We start from the raw sequence: 5,621 nt of genomic DNA, 5'->3' as shown, positions 1-5,621 counted from the left end.
ATATAGCTGCATACAATGCTAAGGAGATGAGAGGAACGTTTACCTCCTTAATGGAATACTGTACTTGTACATGCCAGGGGTGCTTCTCTTGGGGTGGGGTGGGGGGCTTACTCCCAGATCTTTGTTAAGCCTTTCCATTTTTCTGAAATCTAACTTAAAAACATAACTTGTCCTTTCCTTTCTTTCCATCTCTTCTTTGAATACTTGCCAAAATCCTAAGCAAGCCTTCACACTCTAAACATTCTCTCTCCTCTGAGGGACCCTCCTACCCCCATGCCTCACCTACCTGCCTTTTTTTTTTTTTTTTTTTTTTTTGAGACAGGAACTCACTGTGTAGCCCTGGCTGGCCTGGACCTTGCTATGTAAACCAGGCTGGCCTGGAACTCACAATTTGCTGGGATTAAAGGTGTGAACCTTCATACTCAGCCAATCTGCTTTCTTCTAACTCAAAGGCAGGGTTTTCTCTTCCTTACCTTCCTCCCAGAACCTGCCAAGATTACAGTTTGCTTGCTCCTGTGGTTTTTCACTCAAATGTTAATAAAAGTGCTTGAACTTGAGTCAGTTTTCAAATTTCTTTTTTTTTTTTTTCTGGTCTTTTTGAGACAGGGTCTCCCTGTAGCCCCAGCTGACCTGGAACTCACTATGTAGACCAGGCTGGCCTCAAACTCACAGAGATTCGCCTGCCTTTGCCTCCCGAATGCTGGGATTAAAGATGTGTGCCCACCACGCCTGGCTCAAATTTCTTTATTAATGAGCCTAAGGACATTAAAAAAAGAACCCCAATTCCCTGTAACACAATTTTATGTGAGTATGCCAGCAATAAGCCATTGGCAAACAAGTTAGATTCTAAACTCATGGGAACTAAACCTACTCCTTGCCCAGGAGCAAAGTAGCTATATTTTTAAGAATAGTAACATTGTAAAAGAATGTTTAATTTTTATTTCAGGAACACTTTGGAAAACTTCTTAACCTATAGTAGCCTTTAATTTTTGATAAAGGAGAATAAAGGTATAAATATGAAATTCCTCTGAGCTAGAGTGTAGCTAGAGTGATGTGTGAGACCAGACATAGGAGAGGGAGAAAGGGAAAGAAGGGGGAAGGGAAGAGGGTAGGGAGAGACTGTTTCTTAAAATTGAAACATTCCATCCAGTGGGAGGCTGCTTAAGACCCAGAGAGTAAAGGACAATTATAAAGCTAGGAAGCTCCTGAAACTGAAAAGATTTACAGGTCCCTCTCCACTGTTATAAAACTAATAACAGCTGCTGGGGAGAGAAGTCTCCCAACCTGCTCAGCTCCTCAAGTCCTACAGGGAGCTCCAGAGATGCAGCTTTTATAAGGTGCTGCCTACGGGGGTGGGCTTTTGGGTGATGCAGTTATCTTTGAGTCATTCATGTTCCTGTGAGTAACCCCAAAGAACTTACTGGTCCACTGACTTAAATTTGGGTGGAATTTCTTTAGTCTGTTATTGGTGCTTTATCTAGGGTGAATAGATGTTTGTTCATGTCCTCTCAGAAAAGTCACACAACAGATGGAGAGATGGAAGTAGAGGGAGTCATGGTGTGAAGGGAGAGAGAAGAGGAAGGGAATTTCTTTTGAACACACAGTTTTGCATATATTCTTATCTTAGCATACCCGAAACAGCAGCAAAGGAAAAAAAATCTATTTTTTTTCTGTTGGTCCTCATCCTAACTAGATATTCAGCATCTATATGTCAGTTGATATGAAGGTTATGCTAATTAAAATTGCCATCTAGAAATGTGGTGGTTTGAATGAAGAATGTCTCCCATAGGCTTCAAGTATTTGAGCACTCTGTCCTCAGTGGATGGTACTGTTTGTGGAGGTTTAGGTGTGACCTTGCTGGAGGAAGCATGTCAAGGAGGGCAGGTATGATGGTTTGAATGAGAATGTCCCCAAAATGCTCCAGGTATTTTGACATTTTTGTCCCCAGTGGGTGGCGCTGTTTTGGGAGGTCTCAAGGTGTGGCTATGCTGGAGGAAGCACGTCACTGGAGGGCAGGCTTAGAGTTCTTAAGCCTTGCCAGAGCTCAAGTTGCTCTCTTGCTTCCTGTGCCTGCCTGAAGATGTGAATGCTCTGCTTTCTACTCCTGTTCCAGCCACCTCTGCTGCCACGTCTCTCCGCCTTGACAGATTGCAATTCCCCTGAACTGTAAGCTCAAATAAATTTTTCTTTCTATAAGTTGCTTTGATCAGTGTTTCTATCACAGCAACAGAAAAGCGAGTAAATACAGTGGGTTCTGACAGGCCACAGCTTTATTCTACTTCCAGTCTCTCTGCTTCCTGTGTGTGCTTGATGATATAAGCTCTCAGTTTTCTGCTCCAGGTGCCTCTTGCCATGCCTACCCCATCATGATGGACTCTGATCCCTCTGGAACCATAAGATCAATAAACTCTTCCTTCTATAAGTTGCTTTGGTCATGGTATTTTATCCCAACAACAGAAAAGTAATTAACATTTAAGTTGGTACCAGAGAGTGGGCTGTTGCTATGAACATGCCCATGTTGTTTTCAGAGGAATGTGGAAGATTTGAAGTTTGGATTAGAAAAGCAGTTCAAGAGGGAAACAAGAACTTAAACTGCAACTGGGATATTTTGGCAAAGAATCTGGACACTGTCTGTCTATAGCCTAAGAACTTGCTTGAGGCTAAATTAAAATGAAATGGATTAATTTCTTTGGAAATTTCAAGACAGCCCAACAGTGAATCTGTATCATGATTATTAATGGTGAGTATTATGCAGATATTCACAGTGAAAAAGAACAAGTGGGGCAGAAAGAAATACAAAACGTGTAAGTCTGGAGAGAAAAAGGGCACTAGGGAGCTTAATGTTGCAGTCCAGGGTGTCCTAGAAGAGAGGTACCCATTGTTAAGGAAATGAGCACCATTTGTACTCAGCAATGAAAGGAGCGCCCTGAGGGCAAGACCTCACCCAGCTATTTGTCCTACTTGTGAAAGGAAAAGCCTAAGGAGCTTTCTGCTCCTAGAAAACTATACCATATAAAAAACTGTTGGTAATATGGATGAAGGGGGCCAAGATCCACCCAAGCTGAAAATGAAAGTTGGCAGTGTCGTTCACTTGCTGCTAACTTTAGAGGCATGAAAGACGCAAGAGTGAGGGGGTCACTGATTCTTCCTCTGTGGTTTCAGAGAGTCTCTGAGGCCAGGCGGCGTATTGCAGGGAAGTCCCTGCATAAAGCAGGCCCTGACAGGCCACTGTGTGAAGCTGTGAAGATGAAGCCTAGTTGGAAGTGAAGACCCTAAGAGGCTGGAGAAGCCAGAACTGTGAGACATTTGCCAAGGAGAGTTGTATATAGGAAGTGGTACCAGCCCAAGAAAAAATGTATGCTACAGGCAGCAAAGCTGGAGGGGCTGAGCCATGTAAGCCATTTAGAAGTCCAGTCCCATTTGGAGCATCAGACATGAAGTACAGGATTTGGTGTGTGCCTTGCTGGCTTTCAGTCTAATTTTGGTCTGGTATTTCCTCACTATGCTCCCCACCCCTCCCTTTTGGAATTGAAATGTATACTCTATGCCATTGTATATTGGAAGTAGATAATTTGCTTTTTGATTTTGCAGGGGTTTACAGTTAAGAGAATGCCTTGAGTCTCAGAAGAGACTGAGCTTTTGAACAGTGTTGAGACTATGAAAGACTATGGGGACTTTTAAAGACTATGGGGACTAAATGCATTTTACATTATGATATGGCATGCGCCTGTGGGGGCCAGGGAGTGCAACATGGTGGTTTGAATGAGAATGTCCCCCATGGGCTCCAAGTATCTGAGCACTCTATAGGCAGTGGATGGTGCTGTTTGTGGAGGTTAGGCAGTCATTCTTGCTGGAGAAAGGATGTTATTGGGAGCAGGCTTTGAGAGTTCCACAGCCTTGCCTCATTTCTGGTTTTTCTCTCTGCTTCCTGCCTGTGCTTGAAGATGCGAGTGCTCAGCTTTCTGCTCAAGCCACCTCTGCTGCCTCACCTCCCCATTGTGATGGACTCTTTTATCCATACTCTGGAACTGAAGTCCAAATAAACTTTCCTTCTGTAAGTTTCCCTGCTCATGGTGTTTTATCATAGCAACTGAAAAGTAACAAATATAGAAAGGTTGTATCAGAAATTTCAGTCATATGAACTATCTTTTCCATATATAACCTTGACCATGACTATTTACTTCTGAGAGACTACGGTAATAGTCAAGTAATTCTTAACTTGACTAAAACAGGCTTAGTTAATAAAGTACTAGAAAATAAGCCTAAAGTGTCTTTGCCACTTTTGTGGGATCCTAGGTGGCAGTTTTGTCAGATTTATACCGAGAAGCAATAGCACTGGCAAAAGTATTGGTTGTGGATATTAGACCATCCACTCAACTCAAAGCACTAAGCTTTTTGAAAGCTATGTTACACTTCCGAGTGCCCTGTCAAAAGTAGATAGCGATCACATCACAATGCTTCTGTGAATTTAAGAAAGCAAGGCAACAGCTCCTTCTTTCAGCTTGTCCGCCTCCCTTTCATATTTTACAGGTCAGTCCTGGGTATCTGGGGGCACTTCCCAAGCTTTTAAACCTGCACTTGACCTCTGAGATCTGGCCAGGTCTGACTACTCCCAGCAGTGATGTCATTATCTCAAAAGAAGGAAACAGTTCACTGAAATCAGTAGTTTTGATTTTTAAGATAAAATATCCACCCCAGCTTCAGACCCAATCTTCTCAAGTTTTTAGAGTGGAGATACATTCCAATGGTCTGTTTTTGGTGGTGGTGGTTTTAAGAAGTGGCCTCCCTATGTTGCCCAGTCTGGCCTTGAACTCACTCAAGTCACCTCCCCACCTTAGCCTTTGAGTGGCTGGGACTCCATGTGTGTCATAGCACTGTGTTCAATGTCCTGTTTTTTGTTTTGAGAGAAGAAGGAAATGAAAAAGTGAATCAAACAAAGAGAAGGACCATGTTCAGGGTGGAGTGGAGGGTTTGGTTGCACTCGGTGATGTGCGTTGCACTAGTCAGGCCTTCTGGGAGCATCACAACCTCAGGAGGAGAAAGGTAGAGCGTCAAGGTTTGAAGTCATGAAGGCAGATGTTGATGACCAGGAGCAGTTTCTTAAGATGTCTCCGAGTTATCTTAAACTCCCTATCGTTTTCAAAGAGCTTATTGTACTAGCACAAAAGGAGAATCCTTAGGTCTTTAACAAGGATAGAACATTCAAACAGGCTAAATTCCCTTAAATTTGTCTTTGAAGTAGGAAGGTGACCGCTGCAAAAAGTATTAAAGGAATAAAGATTTCCCACTACCTTCCTAGATGACGTGAATAGTCAAACACGTGAACTGCAGCCTGTGGTCTCATCAGTCAGAATTACCCTTTCCATGCCTGGACAAGGAGGATGCCACTCTTGTATAAAAGCAGGACTGGTTCATGTGAATGAAAACTCTAGGCTCTCCCACATTGGTTTCCATTAGAAACGCCAAACAAGAAAAAAAAAGTCCTGTTCCCGTGAACCTGAACACCAGTCCTCTCATTTTCTGAACTGCATGCCTGGTTACACACAATGCTGTGACCTGTATGTCTGGTAACCTTTGGTTACCTAGGAAAACTGCATGACTTCATTTTTTTTTTTTTTTTT

This window comes from Nannospalax galili, unplaced genomic scaffold, assembly GCF_000622305.1.
Source record: "Nannospalax galili isolate Female #2095 unplaced genomic scaffold, S.galili_v1.0 scaffold582, whole genome shotgun sequence".
Taxonomy (NCBI): Eukaryota; Metazoa; Chordata; class Mammalia; order Rodentia; family Spalacidae; genus Nannospalax; species Nannospalax galili.
This window is presented reverse-complemented; position numbering follows the sequence as displayed.